Here is a 27,175-nt window from a genome sequence, read left to right as displayed (position 1 = left end):
ACTGTATTTGCAACTTTGGCTCAGGAGCAAGTCTCCTAACCCTATCCCTCAATGTTTATCTTCTGGCAGAGTATTTATACAGGCCACTAAACTTTGTCAAAGAGTTTTTTTCTTTTACATTATTAGTACTCTGAAGCATTACACTCTTTGATCCCTTTTCCCTTTAAGGATGGGAAAAACAAGATCAAATTCTCAAGCAACTTTTGATTGACATATACAAAGCTTTAGCTTGGTCACCTGGCAACAGACACATCACGATTTAAAGTCTCCCTGCACAGTTAGCTTCTTAATGACAAAGAAAACCAAGAAATTGGCAGTTATAAAGCAAGACAACAGGTTGTAAAACAGCAATTGTAGAATATGCCGAAAGAGGGGTGTGTGTGTTTGTTTTTTAAACATCTACCGATGGAATCCAGTGCCCATTAAAGCTAGGCGTGAGCCTTTCCAGATCAAGAATTCAAGGAGGTAGAACCACAACAGGACTACTGATTTATTTAAATCAAAAGGTTTACTTACAGGATGAAATAAAACAATATTTTAAAGCTATATATACTAGATCAAAGACTAAACCTCTTGCCTTCAACACTTCAAGACCCTAGAAGAACGCTCTCTCAAAACATCCAATGCATCTACACCACCGTAAGTTCTGGGATGCTGTTTTGGTCCTTGGAGGGAAAGAGCTGTAGGTCCACCACCCTGGACCAAAACCAGCATGCTTTACACTGCCCAACAAAAAGTATTTTTGATATCCTGAACAATGGATTTCTCCTCTGAGCTACTGAACTATTGGGGGGATGGGGCTGTTTTGCTTTGACTCCCCTTACAGGTTGGACCACAACTGCTGTTCTCCAGCTGTCTCCTTTTCCACACCAAATGTGAGCTAATATTTGGGGATCTTCTTTCCCCCTGCCATCACTGAGTCTCCTTGAAGATTCTGGTCCAAGCTCTAGAAGGGCCAGCTCTTATCAGTTACCATGGAAGATGCCTATTCCCCTATCACGGGTCCTGTTTGTCTGGGTTTATGGAACCCTAGTAGATAAGAAATGAAACTCCCTCACAAAAAATCTCTCCAAAAACATCTGCTCCTTGAGAAAGTTATGAGGAGCGTATAAACTGTCTGGTACTCATACATGACTCCAGATTGACCTATGTTCAATCAACCCATTATTCCTCAATGCTAGACTGACTACTACCACCTCAGATCAATGGCCCTGTAGCTTTTTCTGTGTCACTAGCCAGCCTTGGAGACAAGTAAATAGGGGTTATATTACTAACAGGACTGCAGATGGTCCCAACATTTCCAGCCGTTTGTGCTTGATGAGAACCCTGATCTACACAATTTTTTTTATATATTATAGAGTGAAGAACTTTGCTGTCAGTATCACAAAGGTGATTTTAGTCATATATAATTATGCTAAGTACATAAGTTAACACTGCAAAAATTGCTGTGACTTTTGTTGTCTGACATTCATTTAAGTTTGCAAATTTAATGCTGCCTTCATGTGGGTTTTGTGCATTTAATTTTATACATGTATGTTTTAAAATAAGTACACCTCTAACTCGATATAATGCTATCCCTGGGAGCCAAAAAATCTTACCACATTATAGGTGAAACCGCATTGTATTGAACTTACTTTGATCCACCGGAGTGTGCAGCCCCAGAGTACTGCTTTACCGCATTATATCCGAATTCCTGTTATATCAGGTCGCGTTATATTGATTTAGAAGTGCATTTGCAAAAGAATAAAGGGATTTGCTTTGCTAACTATCCCATATCTAACAACAAAAGGAAGAGAAAGCAATGATTACACAAGTATTTCAAAGAGGTAACAGATTACTTCATAGGCCCAAATGAAGGTGCAAGGAGGAGTTGTTTTATTTTTTATTTCAAGTGAAAACTCAGTCTGAAGGAACCACGCGCCCTGATAACTGGAATTTGAGTAAGTAGTATAGACTGATTTTTTTCTTACTCAATGGGATATTATTATTGGTAAATGAATATTAAAGTGTGAACTTACTTGCATAGGTAGTTTAAAAAGAAAACACGGACAAACCTTCCAGAATACAGGATATATCAATTAGTAATGAACCAGAACTTGTATTTACAATATGCAAAATATCACTATACACAATCAGGGTGTGAAACAAAATTTGCCTTTTAAAGGGTGAAGTTTCAAAGAGAAAAAAATGTTTCTGTGCAGAATTGAAGAGCACAAAGAATACCTGAATATCCCTTTGTTTGTGGGTTCTTATTCTAACGGGTATATGCCTAAATCCTCTGCAGGATCTTACATATTCTGGAAATCCTTTGCAGAACTGTGCTTTTCATCACTCCAATGTGGAGTTACTGAAGTCAATTTTCCTGATAGTTGAGGCACTTTAAACTGGTGTGGATTTTTTAATTTTTAACTCAGCACGTGCAATTGCCATCTTCAAGGAAAAACTGCGTGTCTTGATCAGGCACACTAAACAAGCTAGTCTGCACAAAAAAATCTTGCTAATTACAGTCAAGAATGTGCAGAAAAGACTGCTCTACATGACACTGGTACACTTTCAGCATGAGGCATAAGGATTTAGTACTACAAGTGATTAGTCACTAAAGTGCACACAGTATTTGATAAATTTACCATATAGTGTAAGCAGCGGCTTATAGTTAATTTTCAGTGACTCTCTCTCACACACATACGTTTTATGCAATAATGAGGCAGTATCATTAGAACAGCCCACTCCTGATCCTCACAGTTTTTTCCATTGTCATTTTATTCTTTTCCGAGCTAAATAAATTTGCAGTTATTTAAATAAGTTCCAGAAATGTGTTATCAGCTATTTCCCTCATGTTCTGAGAAAAAATAAAATTAGTTTAGTAACACTCTCAGATACCACAGCAGTTCTTAATAAGATTATTTGATCAATATCCTGCCATTGGGAAATATGCTAACAGTGGTACATTTTACATTCACAGAGTGCCTTTCATCCTTATAAATCCCAAAATGCATTTCACACAACCTACGTGCAGTACATGCACAGATTACTTCCTCACCGAAATGCAAGCAGCTCCAGTTATGGATGACAGTCAAGTGATAACTAGATGAAGAGGAGAATGGGAAATGAGAGAGAGAAGAATTCTAGGGTATCCCCACATTTTGCAAAACATGCCAGCGGATCTTTACAATATACACAGAGCAAATATGACTGATCTCACAGAGCCACACACGCAACTGCATAGAAATCAATTTACTACTTCGCAAGGAGGATCCAACGCCGGTATTTAACCTTACTGTTTTGGGGAGTCTGGATATTCCAAACCTGATACTTAGACCACTAATTCTATCCTTAAGGGCTTTGGTTGCTTACTACTTCCTCAGCATGTCCATAAACACTGACTTCAATGAAACTGCTGTTAATTTTAATCTTAAACAAAATCTTAATTTGTATCATCCATCTATTTAGACTATATGCTCAAGGCAGGGACCATGTCTTTCTCAGTCTTGTATGGTGACAAGAACACCCGAGACACTTAAATAAAAGGAATACTGGTTTCAGGATCAGATATTTTGCTTCATAACAAGTAAGGCTATAAGCAACATTTTTAATAAAAACATACACACACCACATGGGGCTTCTCAATTTCCTTTTAGCTCCATTTACCCAGCCCTTTTAAACTACATTTTCACCTTCATTCAAATGTCTAAAGATAACTCTAGGGAATAGTGAAGGTTAAGATAAATCATAGTCTTCATTAATAATCCAAAGGGGAACGTGGGGGAAGAGGAATCAGAATGTCACTGCTTAATGCCTGATATTATGGCTCTAATACAGGGTAACAAAAGCTTGCCCTTTATAGCAACTGCCATTAAGTAGAATTGTTTTTAAGGCTCCCAGCTGGAAAAATGTATTTAGTGATGTGTCAAGAAGTTTTACAAAGAAAACTGCAAGAATTCTCTTCTAATAAAGAGCATCCCCTACACAGCTATTTCACACCCACACAAATGCGTTCTACATATCCTTCCCACTTTCTCTGAAAACACATTATGTAGGCAAGACAAACTATAATTTGAGAGACCTGAAAAATAAAGTGCAAAGTAAGAATATGTACCCCCACACAGTCAAATATACAACAGATAGTCTGTATTTTTAATGTTAATTTGCTCAGAGAATAAACACATTCTGTGGCTATTATAATATCATTCTACATATAAAAAAAACTGAGAACTTCAAAAACAAACATATCAGGATCAGATGTTTGAAAAACAGGGCAAAGCCCTATAAAATAAAAATGTTAGTGAAACATCTTCCAACAACCTTTTTTAACAGTTTAACTGTTAAAAATATATATATATATTTTCCACAGTCAGATCAGGAACATCTTGCTCCCTCTTATACGGTCACATATGGTTCCGGCCAGAAAAGAAAAAGCACTTCCCTATCTGCATAATTTAGGGAAGGAGTCCATGGCGTCAAAAGGAAAAACACAAGTATGCAGGTGGCACGACCAGGGAGCATGGCCTGTGGGGGCTCCCTATGCCACACAGCACAGGGGGTGGGTTAGCAACCTGGAGGATGGCATACTGACATGTATTCACCCGCTGTCCATGGAAAGAACTTACATAGGCCATGGGACCACATAAGGTCTAGTTAAGTCTTCAATAGTTGCCTTTGAATAACTCTGCTACTTCTCTACATTTTCAGGGGGGAAGTAGGGTTTCCTTTCCTTCTTCAAAGCCCTGAAGAACATCCCAAACTCTCTAACTACCTGAGATGTTAACATTCTTAGAACAACATTCATGCACACTATCACACCCACTATTAGTATGCATGAAGCAGATACTTTTATGGTAATAACTCACAGTTCAACAATAATAGGAAATGGTTTGGAAGACTCGTTAATAATTCCTACATAATAGCCTTGAGTGGAAATTGTTCCCAGAGAGGGGGATTTAAAGAAGTATTTGTTACAAAACAGAGGCTTTGAGTGATGCCTAATATGCTCCATAGTTAGAGGCCTACAGAGATGACTCAGCTGGAGAATTAATGACAGAATCAGGCAGAGACAGCCGGTAGCAGCAGCAGCAGCTGCAGAAGGTAACATCAGGCATTCAGTGCACCAGTCTACATCCACATACAGGCCTGCTGCTCCATATGGCAACCAGGTACTGGGAAGTATCTGAAAAGCTTTTCTGGGGTCAGACTGAAACCAGGCTGCTAACTGAACCAACATTAAAAAGAGTGTCATCACTGATGCGCTTAGAGCCCCAAGAACAGTGTTAGAATGCTGCTTTGCAGACCTACCCAGAATACATGTGCACGCACACAGAATTTATTTTTTTAAAATTGGTTCACATAATAGTAACTTTGGACAGTGAATACATATTTAAAACCTTCAGTAATGGAGTGAAGATTAAAAGCAAAAATATTTAGCACTGGTAAGAAGTTCCCATAGAAGATTATATCAATGTGAGGTACATAAGCTTTTGGGTAAGGTACTTAAGCGAACACTTAACTGGACAGCCACATTGATTTTAACATGCTGAAATGTTTTTAGCATAATTGAAGATGCAGTTTCAACATGCTCCTCTATTCATTTTGGGTGTATGCCACTTAGTTCAGCCCATCTCTAACAACCTGGCCTATTATATTGATCTCTTCATTTTTCATACACAAGTCATTACACTGAGTTTATTAAACAATTTAGCAAGTTGACCAAGGGGCCAGATTTTGTTCTCAGTTACACCTCTGCAAATCTGGGGTCCCTCCACTTAAATTAGTGGAGTTACTCCAGATTTACACAAGAGTAATGAAGTAGAATTTGGTGCCAAATGCTTATTAAATTTTCTGTAAATAAAGACCACTAGAACATTTAACCATGTATCATATAGGAACACACAGATTTTTATAAATTACAAATCTAAATCTTTTGTTTGCCCTGAATTTGTAACACAACTTGCTAGCACCCAAAGAAACTAGCCCTATCATCATGTGTTATTTATATTCTGGCAATTATATCTACACATGCATAGCAACAGGATAGCTTATCTCTCCAATGACACCACAATGTTGTACTCAGACATTGAAGCATTATAATTATGAATCAGATCATGATTAGAGAAGAATAGGACAGTTTAGAGCCTACTGCTGTGTAACGAGCAGCATATTGTTAGCTCTGAATACAGTTACTGTACTTATTAAATCAGGAAGCAACAATTATGAATGTACCATTAAAGAGAGCCAGAAATGCTGCTGCTTCATGTAGCTTGATTATCTGTTCTGCTCAGGGACTGAGTAAAAAATGAAACATTAATACTGCACCTTGCTGTCATAATAATAAACTGGATACATTGGCTATGTTATCAAGGGGAAAACCCCCAAACATTACTCCTGAACCAGGAAAGATAAGGGGGGGGGGCACTTTTAAATATAACAGTTTGGTGTGCAAGCATGCTCAATGCTGCCCACATCAAAGAATACTGTCAAGCTAAAAACCCAAACCTGACCAATTTAAGAATAAATTTCATTTATAACAGCAGCATGCACTGATTTGTTTACTGATTTTTTAAAAACAACAAGCAAATTCCAGAGTAAAAAAATATTTTTAATCTCTTATTTTGTTCCTCTACTTTACTACGTGACTCCTTTTCCTAAAAAAATTATTTGTTGTAAAGCATGCATGGAAGAGGTTGATTGGGCTGTCAAATTCCTGTCAGAGTCTCACCACAGCAAAAAGTAGACGACCTCAGTCCTTTATTTACTGAATGTATAGTGTAGAAGAAGTTTCTGTATCAAAATGCCCTTTTCCAGCTGCCAAGTGTCAATCCATCCATCCCCTCACATGCATGTGGACACACTTGCGTTGTTCCTCATGCACTTACACATTCACAAATTCGAAGCAGGACAAATTCATGGCCAGAATGATTTTTAGGAAAAATTCTTAAATGGCTGCGTTTGGTAAGCTTACTTGTCTATGAACCAGCATCACTGATATCACCAGGAACACACAGAGTTCTAGAAGTTAAACTTAAAGCTAATGTTGCTTAATAGTAGGAGACCACCACATTATTGCATCTCACTACAAAATGGATGCATTTTTTTTAAAGCACATTTAGAATCACAAGACAATTTTCTCTCCCTCCCACACACCACCTTCAGCTACAACAAATGGGTGGTTCAATAAAATTTCAGGACTTAAGAAAAGTTAACTATTTTTAAGTGCAGGACTCACAATACTGCTTTGTACGAGAACAAATCATTTTAATCTGGTAATTATTTTTCAGTCAGAAAGTATTTTAGATTTTAAGCGGATATAACATTGGGTTTTATTCAAACAATGATTGCCATTCATCCAGAAGGTGCTTTGTGTGATGTTGCAAGTACCTTAACCCCCGTCTTCTCCCACCCACAGGAGAAAGTGAGTGTTGTTGGCATGGTTTGCTCACCTCTCACTTGGGTAGGAATCTCATAATTGGTAATATAAAATGCTAATTCATCACTACACTTGCTCAAAACCCTCAAAGTCTAGAATAAAGTCTCTAGACCTCTCCAAAACTATGATTTTCTCAGTTTTCCCAACTGAATCATGTCCTTCTGGTTAAATAGACAAGCTTAACCCAGGGCTCAATGACTAAACTTCTTCAAATACCTCTGGTCCCTGAATTCTAATCTGAGTTAGGAAAGAGGCACTGTTCATTTCTTGGGGACTGTGGAATATGACTGGCATGCATTCTCTCACTTGTATTTAGACAGCAATTCATTTAGGGTATGTCTTCATTGCAGAGTTAACCCAGGTGATCAGTTGCCAGGTATGCGCATACAACTTAGCCTAGTTCAGGTCAGAGCGGCCACACCACAAAGCCACACTCAAGTTACAGGGTCTACATTGGCATTGCACTCACCCATGAGAGGCACTAGGACTTCTGGGATCATATCTCTTGTTTCTCAGCATTGCACTAAGCTGAACCACACTAGGATTCTTTCCGAGTGAATTGTGGGAGAACTTGTCCTTCTGGGGACATGAGGAATTGTAGAGGCACCAGAGGACTATTAACAGTTAAGTGGTTTGGCCTGCATCTCCACTGCAAAGTGGCCAGATTACCAGCATGAGTAAAAGCAGTTTTAGCCTATAATCCGGGATGAGCCAGGTAGGCCAGGGGTTAAAGCAACAAAAACTCAGGTCAGCAGTTTGTGTGTCAGGATGGGAGTCTGGTTAGGGGCAACACCCAAGCAAGTGCCCAAGTTAATTCTGCAGTGAAAACATACCCTTAGGGCAACAGTGAATTTCCTATTAGGTGCCTTATGGAGTATAGTTGTAGCAAAGGCATACTATGGCTATGTTACTGAAATCTCAAAAAATTAATCCTTACATCCAGAAAAAGGCATATACAGCAAATTGTACAATAATTTCCTATGCAAATCATGCACAGAAAATCTGATTAGTATTCAGTTCTAGACCATTCCTCTCCTCGAAGTGGTATGCTCTCATCCTGAGATTAACCATATTAAAAGCACTATTTAGGATAGTTGCCTGGTCTAACATATCCAGCCCTCCACTTCCTAACTTTGAGATTGAAGTTATCATATATAAAATGAAAAGGTCACTTACTATTCCCCACATTTTACTGCTTGGTATAAGGCATCAGCAGCTTGTATGTTAAGTGTATAAACTATTTTAACTCAAATAATGCACACTATTTTATGAGCAAGAAGGAAAGATTGAACCCTATGAAAGTGTTAAAAACCACCAGAGTCCTGCTTAGTAACGATATGCTCATAAGACTACTAACTTCAAAACACAGGAAATACAAGTGCATGTTACTCAGATAGTTAACTACCGGTATATACAATTAGCAATATCCTCTGGGATTCCTCAGTGAGTGTGTGTTTCTTTTTCTGTCTATTCAGATTTTGAGCTTTCTGGGACAGGGAACATGCCTTCCTTCGTGTCTTATACAGCACAGTGCACATTATCAGAGCGTAAACAAAGTGCAGTGAGTAGTTTTGTTCTGTACCTTCCTGAAATATTTGAACAGGTTGATTGACTTCAATATCTGTGACATGAACTCAAATTAAAAAGTAATTTGACAAGCATGCTCATTTCTTACTCCTATAAAACATAAGAAACCACAGTACAACAGAAAACCCCACAGTATTATCTTTGTAAACAGAACTGTGGCTTGTTATACTAACCTTAATCACCATGTTTCTACCTTGCGCTGCTCATCACACATTTGTTGTATCCACCTCTTTTCTCTTGTCATGTAATTAGTATCACATTCTGGGGTGCAATCCAGACCAGTGACGGCGGGAACTTTGGGTGCCTCACAATACTACCCTGGAACTTTGGGTGCCTCACAATGGTTTGCTGCCCTAACTCCCAACCTAGGTCCCTCACAAACAGCCTGCAGGTCACATCCTGAATGTCTGTGCATAGCTAGTACACTCCAGTCACACTTGGGCTTCTACCAGCCTTGGTTATCACTTGCAGAGTGATTCCAATACACTTCCAGCCCCAGATGTTCCCCCAAAACATGTTCTTTACGCTATCCAGCCCTCTTCTAGATAGTCAACATATTGGAGATCTGTTACCCCTGTAAGGGGTCAATGTACAAAAATATGCTACTTTAATTGGAGTTACCAAACAATTCAGTTTAACCATAATACTGGGTTAGTTTTGATTAAATAATAACAAGTTTAACTACAAAGAAATAAAGTTTAAGTGAGTAAAAGTACAAGGTATTCAAGTCAAAAATGGTTACAAGAGAAACAAACATAAAACGCTTTCTACTAACTAAACTTAAACTAGACTTGGCTCAAGGTAAAATGTTCTCAACAGGACAGAGCAAATTTTCAGGAAAGAACCCATCCCGAAGTCTGGTCCCTTTGTCTTCTCAAGTGAGAGTGAAAGAATGAAAAAAGAGACAAAGAGAAAGGAGAGAAAACACCTGGGAGTTTTCGCTCCTCCCTTTTATAGTCCAGTCACCCTTTGAAATGTGTTTTCCTGAGCATTACTCCTAGAAAAAGTTCCTTCCAGCTGTGAGGATGGAGACAGGGGATCTCTTGGTAAAAGAAATTCCATGCTGTTGTTTGCTAAAATGCAAAATCGATTTGTTCCTATTCCCTTCGCTGCCAAAGAATGGCTACTTCACTAACTGCCAATCAACTTTGATGACACCTGGCTAAAGGCATCAGTTGTCCTTTGTCTTCCAGAAATTAGTTCACCCACTCCCCAGACTTGTCTAGTAAACGCAGTTCAGTCATCACTTCAGATTATATTCATAACTGTACATATAAATGTTGCTATACACATTGCACCATGATAGTATTGACCAGCACAACAGGTACCCTGACTGAATCCCTACTTGCACTACCACAATACAACCATAAAGTAGGGCTGTCAATCACAGTTAACTCAAGCAATTAACTTAAAACAAATTAACCTCAATTAAAAAAATTAATCATGATTAATTGCGCTGTTAAACAATAATAGAATACCAATTTAAAATTAATTATAAATATTTTGGGATGTTTTTTCTGCATTTTCAAATGTATTGATTTCAATTACACCACAGAATACAAAGTGCACAGAGGTCACTTTATATTATTTTTATTACAAAATATTTGCAGTTTAAAAAAGATAGGCAAAAGAAATAGTATTTTTCAATTCACTTCATACAAGTACTATAGTACAATCTCTTTATCATGAAAGTGCAACTTACAAATATATATTTTTAAACAACTGCACTCAAAAATAAAACAATCTAAAACTGTAGCGCCTACATGTCCACTCAGTCCTACTTCTTTTTCAGCCAATCGCTCAGACAAACAAGTTTGTTAACATTCATGGGAGATAATGCTGCCCGCTACTTATTTGCTATGACACTTGAAAGTGAGAACAGGCATTTGCATGGCATAGTTGTAGCCATTGTTACAAGGTATTTATGTGCTAGATATGCTAAACATTTGTATGCTCATTCATGCTTCGACTTGTAGATTGCATTATCTTTTATCTTTTTTACAGTGCAAATATTTGCAACAAAAAATAGTGATTACTCTATACTTTGTATTCTGCATTGTAATTGAAATCAATATATTTGAAAAGGTAGAAAAACATCCAAAAATATTTATAACAAATTTAAATTGGTATTCTATTATTGTTTTAAACAGTGTGATTAAAAAAAGATTAATCATGATTATTTTTTAATCTCGCAATTAATTTTTTAAATGCTAAAACAAAACTGAATGAATGGAAAAACATACATATTTTCAGATTTAATTAAGTACAGACTCTGTCCTCAGATCATATTGCTATTTACTTTTTTCTTTGCCCATAAATGTTCATTTTCATATCACTTTCTCCCTTATACACTATTACTTTGAATATTTCAATTTATATTGGATATGCAAGTTAACATCTAAGGAACCTTTTTTAATTGCATGGGAAAAACGTCTGTTTATTGCATAAAAGAACAATGTCAGATGTCTCTCTTTTTCCATGTACTCTATTACACCATATGTGGGATGTAAAATAGACTGGAAGAGAGCCTAAGAACATCTGTTGCGGACTTTAAAACCCCTAATAATAGAGCAGCTGGTGTCCCCTGTCTAATGATCTCATCACAAAAATCACGTGAACAGTCCTGATTCTCACCCCAACAAGGAGGAGGAGGAGCTAGGAAACATTCAGCAGTTGGGCACATTCATTCATTCACAGCGTTATTTGCATTTTATAAGAGAATCAGTGCAGAAAGTGAACTTAACTTCCACAAAAAAGCAGTTCAACAGTGGCAGTTTTACACAGAAGTCCTCATCTTCATTTAACAAAAACTATTACAACAGTCCTCCCATATTCCATAACTAGGCAGACCTGGCAGTTTAATAATCTGAGAGCTAGATATTTTACACTCCAAACCACATTTGAACTGTGACTTTTTAAATTTATAGTCTGACTTCCATTCTTGCCCAGTTAGTTACCTTGAACAAAAGCCAAAGCTTTTAGCAAGAAACATTCAGCTCTAAAATGTGCTATGGTAGCTAGTATTTATACGGATGTTTCTTTATTGGAGGGCGAGAGACTAGGGGACCCAGTAAGGGAATCAGTATTATTTTAGAGTACCCAGTATTGAATCAACATCAGGGATTAATAGATCTTTGCTGTAGAGAAGCTTCAAAGAGACATTCTAGCTTTCTCACTACCATTGAGTGTTGCTATGGGAAACAGTATTACAGACTTACTGAAAGTGGGAACAAAGTAATATCTGGAAGGGGGTGGGGCTGCTTAGATTTACATTATACTTGGATTTCATTCTCTCCTTCCATGCTGTCATGTTTAAACAAAGTTTGACAGTTTTAAGGACCTGATTGGCATTAGTTCAAATTTTAGTGTATATATATATATATATATATATATATATATATATATATGGGGAGGACGCATTACACCAAACCAGTTCCTATCAGGAAAGGAGAAGGCAGCACCTCCTGATCAAGTTTTCAGTTACTGGTGGAGCATGAAGGGTAAACTCCTGTTGGCAACATGACCATTTCCACAGTAATTTAGGAACGAGTAAAGAACTATAGATTCCAGTATAGCCAATCTATCAATCTTTATAAAGCACCAATATGTGACACTAACCTTCAAATTAGAGACAATGCCTTGATCTTATTTCCCACAAGGAAAAAAATAAACACCCACTCGGGGACGGGTGAAGAATTATGAAGGGGGAGAGATGGTATCATATAAAAATCCAGTAATATGTAACAATATTTGTCTGTTTTAGGATATAAGCTCTCTGGGGCAGGACCTCGGTCTTCCTCTTTTTTTGATCATACCAGGTACACCTTTGGTGCTTAAACACACACACTCCATTTGGGCATGTTAAACAACTTCCCTGTCATGCCATAAATATGCTACTCTGACGAAAGTAATGCCACAAGATTTCCTCAGCTACAATAATCATTATGGCCAGGACAAATATATTGTGAAATGATGCATCAGTTGCGTGTGTGTTAGATGGACAGCACAAAAGTAGTTAAATATTAACTTTTCTGCTCTCATCAACACAAGATTATCGTAAGTGCATGCTAGGCAGCATCCTCTCCTAATTTGGTTCCCATAATCAAGATATTAAGCTATGTGCATGCCCTTCATTTTCTACTTCAGTGAAGAATAGTCAAAACTGTAATCTCTGGACTGACATCAAGTGTGAAAGTGCCATTAAAAATAAGCTAAACAATACCTAAAAATAAAAAGTATTCTAACTGGATGCAGCAATTTATTTTATAATTGAATTGGATTCTTTCACATATGCTTTTAAAAATCCAATTATTTTTTACTAATGCAAAAGCAATTCTGTATTATTTCTCAGGATGTTAGATTCCTATAGAATAAGAATATAATCAGCTGTGAAGTCTCTGATCTTTGGGCCACTTAGTGACAAGTGTTTTCTTATTAGGGAAATCTTATCCATTTGGTGGGCAGAGTCCTACATTGTTTCGAGCATCCAAAAGTTCAATACACCTTTGGTAGCAACAAACAAGAAATTTTACTGATGGACTTTTACAAACTTTCTCCCCTTTTTTATTCTGAAACGCATATTTTCAGACCTCGAGAGGATATAATGGTGAATATATGTCCTAATATCAAGAGGACATCCTGTGAAAACTCTTGTTCCTTGAGACACTGGAAAATTTAAAAAAAATAAAAGACTGGAGCATTACTCCTGGGTGAATTCTGTGTCACTGGACACATGCAGAATTCCCCCCCACACACACCCCCTCCCCCGGAAAATACATTCTGCTGGAAAGGTGCTGCAGTTATGCCTTTTGCCCACCAGAATCCATTGTGGCACCAGAACACAGCAGCCCCTCCCTGTGGATAGGAAAGGGAAAGAGACTGCCTTACTCACAGCGCCAGGTCTGGTCAGAAGGCATGGGATATCGGAGGATGGACAGCATGGGGTTGCTAGGGAGTCACGGACTGAGGGACAGAAGGGCTAGTGAGGGGACAGATTGGGGGGGTGAGCTGAATGGGAGTGGGGGTGCAGGGACACATGGGAGATAGGAGTGGCTGAGTGGGGGCACAGGGACACCTGGGGATAGGGGAGGGAGTGCAGGCCCACATGGGGACAGGGAGAGGGGGATTCAGGGAAACCAGGAGATGGGGGAAGAGGGATTAGCTGAGTGGTGGTGCAAGGACACATGGGGAGAGGGGCAGATGTGCCTGACTGAATGAGAGAGGCTAGGGACCAGCCAGGGTCTGCAGGGTGGCGGCTCCCTAACATCCCTCCCCAGGCCCCCAAAAAACATGTTCCGTACTTCTCCCACCCGCACCCAACAACCCTCCAAGTTCACACCCTGGCTCCTTTCCAGTAATGACTTCCCTCTCCCTAGCTCCTCCACTACCCCAAGTCTTTTCACTGCTTCTGAAGGGTGCAGTAAATACATTTCTGTATTGTAATTTAAATGAATCATTACTCAAATTTCTGTATGAATATGCCTAGTTAGGAATCCATTTGTAAAAAAACATTTCCTGAATCTTTTTTGTTGCCTGTATTGTTACAGACATAGTTGGTGACAGATATTTTGAAATAAATTACCAAATACTTGAAACTAAAGTGATTATATTGTGTTATTTGACAAATAAAACATGCAGAATTGTAAAAAACTGAATAGAATTTTTAATTTTTTGGCACAGACCTTCCCCATGAGTAGATCATGAGGAAAATAAATTAGGCATCGTAACATTATAGATGTACAGAATAATATAATGCTAATATTGTAAAATTGCACAGAAAAGTCATGTGTACACAAGTTGAATCATTCCACTTCTCAACTCCTCTTCCCATTTACATGGGGTCAGAAGTGCCAACAGTTCTTTATCAGAGGGGTAGCTGTGTTAGTCTGGATCCGTAAAAGCAGCAAAGAGTCCTATGGCACCTTATAGACTAACAGATGTTTTGGAGCATGAGCTTTCGTGGGTGACTACCCACTCATATGCATTCAACGAAGTGGCTAGTCACCCACGAAAGCTCATGCTCCAAAACATCTGTTAGTCTATAAGGTGCTACAGGACTCTTTGCTGCTTTAACAGTTCTCTGTCACTCCTGCCAGTCCATGGCCCAGGTTCAGAGGTCCTGGGGTTCCAGTCCCTTCCTCTTCAAAAATATCTTGAAAGAGTCTTTCCATGGTAGAGTCTTTCCTCAGTCTTCCATGTCCTTTCCTAATGTGATGGTTTCCTTACATGGTTCCTTTGCTGGAAATTCTTTTCTCATTCTTACCCAATATCCAGCTCACCTCAAACATGTGTACACTCTCCAGCCTATCACTGAGAGTCCCAAATTGTTTACTGTACATATGTATCCCTATGCAAGGCTGTCAAACAGATAGCTAAGGGTTAATGTTTCTTTTACCTGTAAAGGGTTAACAAAGGGAACCAAACACCTGACAAGAGGACCAATCAGAAAACCGGATTTTTCAATGTGTTTAACTCTCCTAGTGTCCCAGGGCGGGAAGAAGCTAGGGGGGAAGAGAGATAGAATCTTTTCTGTTTCCTTGTCTTTTGGTTTGTCTCTTTGTGGAAGAGAGGAGACATGCTTCTTGGTATTGTGATGTAAAGAGGTTGCATCAGTAACTCTCAGGTTAGCCCAGAGAGGAAATTCTGGGTGGGAGAGAGGTGGGGGGAATGGTTTATTTCCCTTTGTGGTAAGACTCAGAGCCTCTGAGTGCTTAGAGGGGTTCATGCTAGCTTCTCAGGTTATGAACGCTAAGGTTCAAATCTGAGTAGGAAAGCTATGATATGAGTGGCAGTGAAGTGGGAGATAAGAATCCAAAAGCCAGTAAGATTATTAATTTGCTTCTCTGCTAGCTGGTTATAAGCAGAGGGAAGGGTTTATTTTTTTAAACTGCAGCCAGAGAATTTTTTTTTCCTCATGTGTACACTCTCCAGCCTATCACTGAGAGTCCCAAATTGTTTACTGTACATATGTATCCCTATGCAAGGCAGTTCCCATTTTCCTGCAATGAAAGACTGTCTCCTCCCTTTGTTGAGGTTTCGGTTTGTTTATAAAGAACAGGACTGTACTCATTTCCAGGTTCTCTGTGGTTACATTTTGGTATTAGGTAGATATTTAGTTGACTGTCTGTCATATAACAGGTATCAGAGCACTAAATTTTGCAACCACAAAGCAGCCTCTCGGCCTTCCTCAGATAAGGGGGCCAAGTGAACACTGAACTTCGTAATCAGGCAATCCTCCACCATACTCAGACTGCCTATTCAGACATACAGTCTCAGCATTTGCTCTCGTACCAGCTGATCACTAGTATAAGCAGGAATGGGTGCATGGCTGGACTGGAAATGGCTCACTAGAGCCCAAGACCAATACGGAACAAGTGCTAGAACACGTATGATATTTGGCCAGTTATGTTATTGCTACCCATAGCCTCTTTCCACTGGGTGTGCCATTCTGCCTGGATTAAAATTGCTAAAAAGCAAGTTCAAGCCCACGTACAGTGATTCTGAAGTCCCACCACCAAGATTTAAAGCGGCATTCTATATGTTCAGAAGCATCCTGGTTAAGATGGAATGGTTGGTGAAAGTTGCCAGCACTACCATTATGTAATGGTTTTGAAATGGGTCAGCTCTGGAAAGTAAAAGCAAGTCACACTACTTAGGTGGATCTAGCACTGTGCAATTATTTGCACTCTCATATTCAGTCATATTTCCAAAACATTGCTGTGGGCCAGCTGGCTCCAGGTTCACAATATTCTGTAGTAGCTGTAACAGTAGTAGTCTGTAGAGCAGGCCTGCACAACATATGGCCCGTGGAGGCTCACTGTGTGGCCCGCGGAGGGGAATCAAAGGGCTCTGGGCTGCCCGCTGCCACGGGAAGCCCAGAGCCCTTTAAATCCCAGCTGTGGCCAGGATTCAAAAGGCTCTGAGCTGCCCACAGCGGTGGGGAGCCCAGAGCTCTTTAAATCTCAGCCGTGGCCCAGATTCATAGGGTTCTTGGCTGCTTGCAGCCACAGGGAGGCCAGAGCCCTTTCAATTCCAGCTGAGGCAGGTATTCAAAGGGCTCTGGGCTGTCCGCAGAGATTCCCGGCCGTGGCTGAGATTTAAAGGGCTCAGGGCTCCCCATCGCCACGGGCAGCCCAGAGCCCTTTGAATCCCATCGGCGGCTGAGATTTAAAGGGCTCAGGGCTCCCTGCAGCTGCAGGCAGCCCAGAGCCCTTTGAATCCTGGCCGCAGTTCCAGCGGATGGGCTGGGGCTGGGATTTAAAGGGCTTGGGCTCCTCTCAGTGGCAGGAGCCCTGGGCCCTTTAAATCTCTGCCCCAGCCCTGCAAAGCTCTGGGTTCCCCCAGCTGCCGGAGCCCCAGGCCCTTTAATTTGCCCCTGACAGCTCCCAGCCACCTCTTCAGCTGGGAGCCCTGGTTGATTTAAAATCAAGTATCACCTCCCCACCTTGAATCTTTCTTTTTGGCCCACAGCTGTTTTAGTGGGGCAGCGCTGGGAAAGGAGGGTTTGTTTCTGCAGGGCTGGGCGGTGCTGGGGCGGGGTGTTTCCGTGGGCCAGGAGGTCCTAGGGGGGAGAGGGTGTTTCCGCAGGGTTTCAGCCCTCAGCTGTTTTCTTTGGAGTAATGTGGCCCTCGCCGCTTTACGAGTTGTGCAGGCCTGCTGCAGAGCATAAACATCATCACCCTAACGGTTGCATGCAAGCCTAGAAGATTAGGCTGTTTCATGTTCCCACTTCTTGCTGGCCTTTTCTAAAAGTTCATCAAATAAGAACTCTGGACACAATAAAATCAACATAGTTTGAACAGAGCTCCTGACAGAGGAAATCCCTTAACCTGAAGGTCAAATTGTCAAATACTGTGAAAGTAACTGTTGGCATTTTGTCAGGCTGAGATTACTTTGCATCGCCATAAGAAATTGTTAGAATCCAGAGGTCACCACTTAGAGACAAGCTCGAAGTGTCAGGAGCTCCAGAGTGTTATGGGAAAGAGAGAGATAACAGGTCATATACACAGTCTAACTTGTTTCTGTGTAACCAGGATATCACTCAAGAATGGTGTTTAACATCTTCTTAAATTTTTATATATATAATTAATGATTCATTCTGAAGTATATTTTAGATTTAAAACATTGTATAAGGCCCCATTCCAAGCTCTGAGCATCTTCACATGAGTTAAAATCCCACAGTCATTTTGTTTGACTATCACACAGTGGACTGTTCAATTAGCTTTTAAACACCAGCAAAACAAAACTCATCCACCCCGCCCCTCCCTTCACAGAAGGCATTTCAGGGCTCTTTACCATACAGATTTGCACTGAAACAAGCAGCATAAATTACAACCTTTTAAACTGTGTGTGGACACTCTTCTTTTGAAACAGAAGCAACTAATGTGATTTATAAAAAGCAACAAAGAGTCCTGTGGCTCCTTATAGGCTAACAGATGTATTGGAGCATAAACTTTTGTGGGTGAATACCCACTTCATCAGACAGATGTGTTAATCTATAAGGTGCCACAGGACTCTGTTGCTTTTTACAGATGCAGACTAACACAGCTACCCCTCTGATAATGTGATTCAGGCTACGTCCACACTACCCGCCGTATTGGCGGGTTACAATCAATTGCTCGGGGATCGATATATCGCGTCTCATCTAGATGCAATATATCGATCCCTGAGCGCGCTTATATCGATTCTGGAACTCCACCAACCCCAACGGAGTTGCGGAATCGACAGGAGGAGCCGTGGACGTCGATCCCGCATGGTGAGGACGGGTGAGTAATCCGATCTTAGATATTCAACTTCAGCTATGTTATTCACGTAGCTGAAGTTGCGTATCTAAGATCGATTTTCCCCCGTAGTCTAGACCAGCCCTCAGTTACTCAGTTTGTTATTGGCCTGAGCTACTTTTGTTCTGAAATAAGAGTCTTTTCACACAGAATTGCACTGGAAAGACTAATCAGTTTTAATTCACCTCTTTGTTGCTGTGACAATTACGGTTGCTGTGACACTATACCTATCTAGAAAGCTCTCATTTCCCACAAGGAACAGATGTTGAGTATGGGGATATCATTTTAAAAAATCATTTTTCTAACCATAACTGCAGAATACTCCCAAGGAGGCCATATTATGCTTGCCATGGGGCCGCAGTTTCCTGACTTCCTTAAGATTAAAATCTCAAGTCTAAACATTTTATTAAAAGTTGTTTTAAGGTATTTACATTGCACATTCAAATAAACACCCTGCTAAAAATCAGAAAGGACACTCACCAGCCCTGACCTATGTTAACCACACTAGCCTCTCAAAACAACAAAGATCAATGCCACTCCTCAACATACCCACAAATACACACACACCAATAACATGGAGATCATTTCTTCCTCTACCAATCATGAATTTTTCCATTTGGTAGATGCTTTATTTTCCTTTCCTTTTATTTCTAATGAAGCAAGAAACAAAGTGCTTTTTTAGCTTACTTTATACCTTCAATTTTTATTAAATCATTTTCAATATAAGTTATACCGTTAATAAATAGTGTCTCAGGTTTCATTTACTTGTTTGAATCACAGGGATTCAATTTCGTTTTATTTTTTGTTGGATAGGTCTTTCCTCCTAATGAGTGTCCTGTGTGGAGAGCTGGTGGGGATTCTAAGTTATTAATTTGTTTGCTGAATGTAGCAAGTACTACCTTTGCTTTAAAAACAAACAAACAAACCATGTCTTTTTTCTAGTTCCTCTATGTTTCTCTTCTCCCAGCTCCTTAGATTTCATGTATTTCTCTTTCCTTTTTATTTCTCTGCATTTTTCCCCTACTCCCCTTTATTTACAGTCTCTAGCTGTTCTTTGGAGAAATGGTTCCAAGATCTTTACTTGATCCTTCCTCAACGGCCCATGAGTACAGAAACCTTATATCAAGACATGGAGGACTGGATGTGGCTCTCTCCACAGTTTATCAATGCTACTTCAATTGATCAGAAGATACATGGCTAGAGAGCAATATATGTTCTCCCCAACACACAGCAAAGCAGTATATTGCCCACAGTGCTCTTAGCCTCAAGTGGTCCAGAGAGTAGATCTGCTCTTACATAATATGCTGCCAAAACATTTGGGGGAGGGGGCTCAATTTTTGTTGTGTGTTTGTGCAGCGCACAGAGTTATGGGGTCCTCAACCATAACTAGGGCTCCTACACAGTGTGGCAATACAAATAATAAAACAACCACTAGCATCACTCCCCAACCCTTGATCAGTGTCCTTTTCTTTCCTTTGTCCCTTCCCTTCCGCACTCTCTCACTAATACCTTTTAGATCCATCTTCCTTTAGGCAGGATTGACATTGTTTCTGTAGCATCAGAAGAGTGAAAGTGATGTGATTTTCATGCTCCTGTTCTGCTAGGAAGCACTATGTACAGGAAAAACAGCTGGGCACAATTTTTTTTTTTTTTACAGGGTATTTCTAAAATGTTTTAAGACGACATATTGGAATTCTCTTTCAAATTTGGACACCTAGGCATAAACTGGTGGAAGTTTCGATAATCAAACTAGATTGTCTAATGATCCCTTCTGGCCTAAAACAAACAAACAAACAAAAAAAACAAGAACACTATGAACAATAGTGTTTATTTTTAACTGGTACAAGAGTGTCAGCAGCATTAAAAAACAAAAATATTTTTGTTTGTGTATGTTTTTAAAATGCAAACTTTCCTGTAAGTTTGCTGAGAACAGAAGAGTAAATTAAAAAAAAAAATGAATATCCAGGTAACAATTTTTTAAAAAGCTAACAGTTTTTTGGCCTAAAGAACTTGACATCATTCCCTTAATATTATCATGGTCTAGTTTTTGTGGTGTCAGTTATTCAAACCTAACACATAATGAAGAGTATTTCATTAATATTTGAATATCTGTGAAAGGGGGACAAATTCATCCCTAGCGCAAGCACCATGAATCATCAGGGATGCATACTTAAAACAGCAGATTGAGATAAAGGTTAGTTGAAGTAAAATATTTCACATTAGTTCTTAAAAAATATTCTCATTCTTTACCACGAAAAGCAATATAAACACACAATTTCTAAACTTCATTGACTCTTCAATTTGTTTGTTTTTTACATTCACATACATTGGGGATCAAAAACATTATGTCAGCATCAAAGAACTAGATGTAACCAAAACAACAGACTGGTAAATTTAAACAATTTTTACACTGTGCTTACATCTACCAGCAAGCAGCTTGTTTAGGGTTACAATGAAGCTTAATCTAAAGAGACAGGAGCTCTCTCTAATAACTCCTGCTGCTTCCTCCACTCTCATTCCCCTTAGCGTGACTTTAAATGAAGAACTTTCTAAAAGGAAATGGAAACTTCAGGCCTCCTATATATTTTATCCACCAGAAAGCGATATTCATGTTTCCTTGTGATATTACTAAGGGCATGTCTTCGCTAGCAACATTAGAGGACTAAAACAAATCACCTCCATGAGGGGAGTAGCTCCCAGCACTGGTGCACTGTCTACACTGCCACTTTACAGCGCTGCAACTTGCAGCACTCAGGGGGGTGTTTTTTCACACCCAAGCAAGAAAGCTGCAGTGCTGTAAAGTGGCAGTGTAGACAAGGCCTAAGTGACTCACAGAATTGTTTGAAGTTCACAACATCTCAAAATGCTATGCAGTTAGGAGACTGCTCTGCCCAAGAAGGTTGGTGAGACAAGACAAAGACAATCACCATCACCTCCAGTAGTTACCAACTAATTTAAACTGAGACAAATCTGTCAACATAATTGAACCTAAGAATTATCTCTCAGCTAATCTCTTCGTGCTATAAATAAGCCTCGTAACTGAATAGACACAAGCAGGCTCACTATATAACATGACTTTTTGCACTGTAATCAATAGGGTCCAATACAATGAACAAATAAGAGATCAAATACAGTGAGGCCAACTTCAGTTAAGGAGTTAGGTGTTAATTCTTAGAAAAAATATTAATTTATGAGCCACATGATAAAATTATGCAACACAAGTTTTCTTATACCCCTTGATCAGTTTACAAATGTGAACCTATTCCATAACTGTACCTTAAGAAAGAACTATGTGGCCTGAGCACAGATCTATCATATAGATTAAATGATACAAACTAAAGTATACACATTCTACATTCTTAAAGAACCACAGAATATAGCTAGGCGTAAAACATGTTCCTTCCTGTAGCACTAGAAAAAAGAAAAAGTTACTAGGATTTTTACAATAGTGATGCAACTATTACCTTGCCTAAAGAACTCTATATCAAGCTAGGTAATAAGCAAACTGGCTTTGCATTAGATTCTAAATATTTTAAAATGTATAAATTAACCAGAGGTTCATTCTTGAGACTGTATTTTGCTCTCCAGCCCTGAACCTGCAACTGGATCTTTGCAGGTAGACATTCATGACAGCGCAGAGCTCCAGTGAAGTAAGGGATTTCCCAATGAGGCTCCAACTGCAGGATTGGGGCCCATAATTGTACCTTCAAGACATAAGTATTTTAGGTTGCCAAAATAAATTTTTATATTTCCACTATTAAGAAATTTAGTACATTGTGAATGAACATTGCTTTCGGCTGAAATACAGTATCTGTTAAGATGTTTAGTTACTGGAAAGTATCTCTTTCATGTTATATTTTTACAATCTCTATGAAATCCCATTTAATCTGCAGTTTCTAATGAAATCTATTTGGTCAGTTTAAGTGCATTCATTCTTTCATCTGGATCTTTGTGGTGTAGATAAACTTTCCACAGAGGAAGAACAGAAATTTGCTTTCCAAAATTTACTGAGTTCTAATCTTCTTTTTTAATAGTGTACAAGTGTATAGTAACAATACCACCATGGTTAACATGTTAAAAACATAACAGGACTTTCAATTTCTTATGAGAAACCATAGAAGTAGATACATATCCCTTCATATGCTGGTAAGGAATTCCCATGAAAACAGGCAAAATACTAGGCCAAATTCTTCAGTGATGTAACTCCATGGAAGTCACCTGAGCTATACCTGTGGAGAATTTGGCCCCATATTTTTAGGTACTCAGACTAGTATCAAAGGAAGCACCAACTTATGGTAAATGAAACAGCCAAGATATTTTTTCAATATTTGAAATTCCAAAAGTGTACCAATATCTGGATTTTTCAGGCTTTCATTAGCAAAATGCCCATTGTTGAAATTTAGTTATAAACTCTCACACACAAACAACTGTGTCTATACTTAAGTAAGGTATTTTGGTATATCTCCTACCACTGCACATCCACCAGTGACAGAAGATACTGTGTAGACCCAGGTGTCTGGTAAACAATGCCCATATCCTGTATATATTAGCACTCCCATCAGTGAGTGATTTCCTGAAAAATGCTAGTGTAGAAATTTGATTGGTACGTGCAAGTGTGAACTTGATTGTTGAAAAACAATATTTCCCCCACTCCCACTGCCTCTCAGTCTCCCTTGATCATTAATGCTGCCTGTTAAAAACAAGGCAGCAGTTTTGGTTTTAAGTCTTCTTACCTTTCTTGCCACACAGGTATCAACTTACCCACTTCCCTGCTGCACTTAAGACTAAATTTTCAAACGTACTCTGGCCCCAGCAGCTCCCATTTTGGCCATTTAATTTAGGTACTTAAACAGCAGCTAAGTTATTTTGAAAGTCTGGTCTGTTCTCTGCCATACAATCTATAATGAGAAGTTTCAGCACTTTCCCACAATTGGTCCCATAACTGATACAGATCCACCTGTGAAAATGCTAGCATAGGTCAGGTGCAGGGTTGTTGGGTTTTTTTTTAAGCCCATTTATCATCTAAATGTACATTAATTGTTTTGTTCAAATCTTGTTCTTCTATCCCACAAGCAAACGGGGCACAATGTGTCAGGACTCAAAAGGAAGCCACATCCAAGGATGTAGAAAGAGCTAGGACACTTAGGCTGATAATCTGGGAGAGCGGCAGGCCTGATCATGGATTCTCACTCCTGTAAGAAAGCAGTGGAGAGCTAGGTAATAAGAAGCAGCAGAAGGAACAGAGGCTGAGTTAGGAACTAAGAATGACAGCAGTAATAAGGTGAATATTAGACCAGATCAGGGCCACCCAGAGGATTCAAGGGGCCTGAGGCAAAGCAATTTCAGGGGCCCCTTCCATAAAAAAAAGTTGCAATACTACAGAATGCTGTATTCTCATGGGGACCCCTGCAGGGCCAGGGGCTGCACCAAATTGCCCCACTTGCCCCCTCCCCACCCCCGAGCAGCCCTGAACCAGGTTTCTTAATCTGATTTTGCTTCCTTAACTGTCAAAGAGCAATTACACTTTTGTGCTGGTGGAAAAGTTCAAATTCCTTGTAGTCAATCAACTCCTGTCTGCATTTCCACAAACATAGAGGGTCACTGATACTAGGGTGCCAGGTTAATATCCTGTTATGATGCATAGGGAGCTCATACATCACTTGCTGCTATTACTTCAATACATATGATTCCAAATTAAGCTGCCTTGATTTTCAAAGGTGCTAAGAATTTGCAACGCCTGCTGATTTCAATGGGAGTTGTAGATAATCAGCATATCTGAAAATCATGATAAACATGACAACAATGATGCATCTGTTTACATGCATGGATATGCGAATATGGCTGATACACCATAATGCCAGACTATGCCAAATAAGGCTTCCTAAACCAGGGTCAAACCCTGGTTACAACATATGGGTCCAATCTTGATTGACTGCAGTTTCCATGATTCTAAGTCCATTGTCAAACATATCCATGCAACTACAAGGACTGGAACTTTAAAAACAAAGAACAAACTTCTGTGGAAAGTTAGCTCCTATCTATACCTGCGAAACTTAATCTTGAATTCAATCTGCTTTGTCTTCACTAGGATTTCACCCCAAGTTATGAATACATCTGTTTTCCTAGCAAAGAGACAATCACTGAGAGCAGAAGAGCAATAGTGTCAGCCCTGTTTAAACACTTATTGCTAGCATGATTCTAACACAAGGACTGTTTTGGTTTGTGATCTGTATTAGAACCATGTTAAAAAGCACCTTGGGAATATATGGTTCTGCAAATGTGGTACCCAAGCAGCTGGGAAAATATCCCTGTCTATGGCAATTAGGGAAACTGTTTAAGAACATTGCTAGCAACAACCATACAGTATTTAAACACAATCCTGGCTAACATAGTTCAGCTCCATCATGGACAGGGCTGGAGACCTAATGTAGATTACAAAAGTAACCATATTTAAAGCATAGTTGTGAAATATGGTTATGAACTCTGGAGCTGGTTATAATACATTTCCTGGTTGTTTTCTGAGAGGCAGGCTAAAGTAAGGTTACAGACTGTGAAGGAAACACCAAGTTCTACATGATGGCCTTAATTCTCCCTACTCATGAACAGGTGTGAATGGTGAGGAAGGAAGAAGTCAGGGTTGGGCCTCTTAACAGATGTATCAGTTTCTCTGGGACATTCTTCCCCCACCCCACAAAAATATATTGACTAGACAGAATGTTTGGAGATGGTTTAACATTTTAAAGAGAGGCACACTTCTGAGCACTGAGAAATGTATGAGAGTCCATGATCTCTGATAATTACCACCAGCCTAAACATGAAGAATCTTAGGTTAATATTTAAAACCTTCATGAATTGTGGAGGAGTATTTGCAAAAATGCAGATCCTCCTTACTGACAGACAAACACAGAAGCAATATCAACCTGCCTGTAAATAATTCAAAAGGCCCAATTTTGCTAGCAATTCTTGTGTTTCAGTTTAGGTAAACACAGAATGGAATTAAACTGTGTTCTTCCTAAAGCGAGGTGCCAAACAGAACAGAAAGCAAGAGACGCAGTTCTATCTATTTCAAAACAGGGCTCCTTGAAGGTCGGCCCAGTGTCATATGGTTTAGAGTAGCGGTTCAAGAAACAGAGCCTGGATCTTGCTCAGCGACACCATGCTGGCTGTGAACTAATGCAGAAGGCCCCTTTGCCGCTTCCTAAGGCGCTGAGAAGGACATCTGCAAAGCTATCCAGCCTCAGTCCCGGCTGCGCCTCTTCACCTGAGCCCTGGCAGGAAGAGGCCAAGAACTACAGGAGCAATCAATAGGTTCGCGCCCCTCCAAACCTCCAGAGCCGCCGCCGCCAGAAGAGGAAGTGAAGGGCAAACAAAACAAGACACTCAAATAGCGCGAAACCGGCTAGGAAACTCCCCGGGGTTCACCCAGCGCCGGGGTTGGGTTGGGGGGGGGGGTAATGCCCGTGATCCCCCTCCCCAATGCATCAGAAGTGATTGCAAACGAGGAGTAAGAGCTACTCACCAGATTGACGCTGCTGGGCGGGCAGCCGCAGGGGTTTCCCTTTGTGCCGCGCTGCTGTTGCTAGTGCCTGTGGGTTCCCCGCCGGCCGTGATGCCTGCAGCTGCCCATGGGCGGCGGGCCGGGGAGAAGGGCCGCTCGGCTTCCCCTTGGCCGCGGCCGACGGTGCTTCACCCGCTTCCCGCTTTCAGGCTGCACACTGAGAAGGGCAGGGGGACGCTGGAGCAGGGGGACCGCAAGCACCTCCCTGCCCGCGAATACCCGCCCACGGCAACATCCAGGCAGCCGGCCGGCCCGCAGCGCACGTGGGAGAAGTCCCCGTGGGGCGGCGGCGGCTGCTGCTGGCTGGCAGTGTCCGCGGCGCGATCACTGGTCTCTGACGCCCTACCCCTCCCGGCCGTGTGCCGAGCCCCGCTGTCGCGCTGGGACTATGGACCGGGATCCTCCCCTCCGCCTGGGGCTTGCAGCGCCCTGGGGCCGGGATCCCAAACGCAGCTGTGCCCGGCTGCGCTGAGCGGTTCGGGCGGAGGCGCGTCAGCAGGCAAGGGCACGGGTGGCGCAGGCTGCTTCTCTCGCCATCGCGCTCCAGTCTCCGCCGGGCCCTGAGCGTGTTTCTCGGTCGCTGCCCGGCTCGCTCATCTCCCACCGCCCACTACCTCATCTCTCACAGGCCCTGCCGCCGGCGGCTGCTGCTGCGGGGGGGTGGGGACTGTGTGCGGGGAGTAACCGGGCAACTGCTGCCAATACACAGCACACGCGGAGCACACTTGTTGGAGGCAGTAAGTGACCTTCAAGCTCTAGCAGAGACATCTGCGGGACACTCTGACTCCCCTCATAACTTCTACATAAGAGAATCAAAGTGGGGGTGGGGGCTGG

General features: G+C 40.6%; 1 protein-coding gene across 2 annotated transcripts in view; it reads right to left on the bottom strand.

The window, feature by feature from the left end:
• TRAK1 (trafficking kinesin protein 1) overlaps positions 1–26,965 on the bottom strand; it is a 190,442-nt gene extending 163,477 nt beyond the window's left edge. The window contains exon 1 of one of the 2 annotated variants that reach the window (XM_032763372.2): positions 26,303–26,965. The gene's annotated coding sequence lies outside the window, so the exon portion shown is untranslated. The remainder of the gene's footprint in view (positions 1–26,302) is intronic. The other variant, XM_032763373.2, reaches the window with a different exon arrangement.
• Between the last annotated feature and the right edge of the window lie 210 nt (positions 26,966–27,175).

Source organism: Chelonoidis abingdonii, chromosome 2, assembly GCF_003597395.2.
Source record: "Chelonoidis abingdonii isolate Lonesome George chromosome 2, CheloAbing_2.0, whole genome shotgun sequence".
Taxonomy (NCBI): Eukaryota; Metazoa; Chordata; order Testudines; family Testudinidae; genus Chelonoidis; species Chelonoidis abingdonii.
Note: the sequence above shows the minus strand (reverse complement) of the source record. Positions and strands in the feature narration are given on the sequence as shown.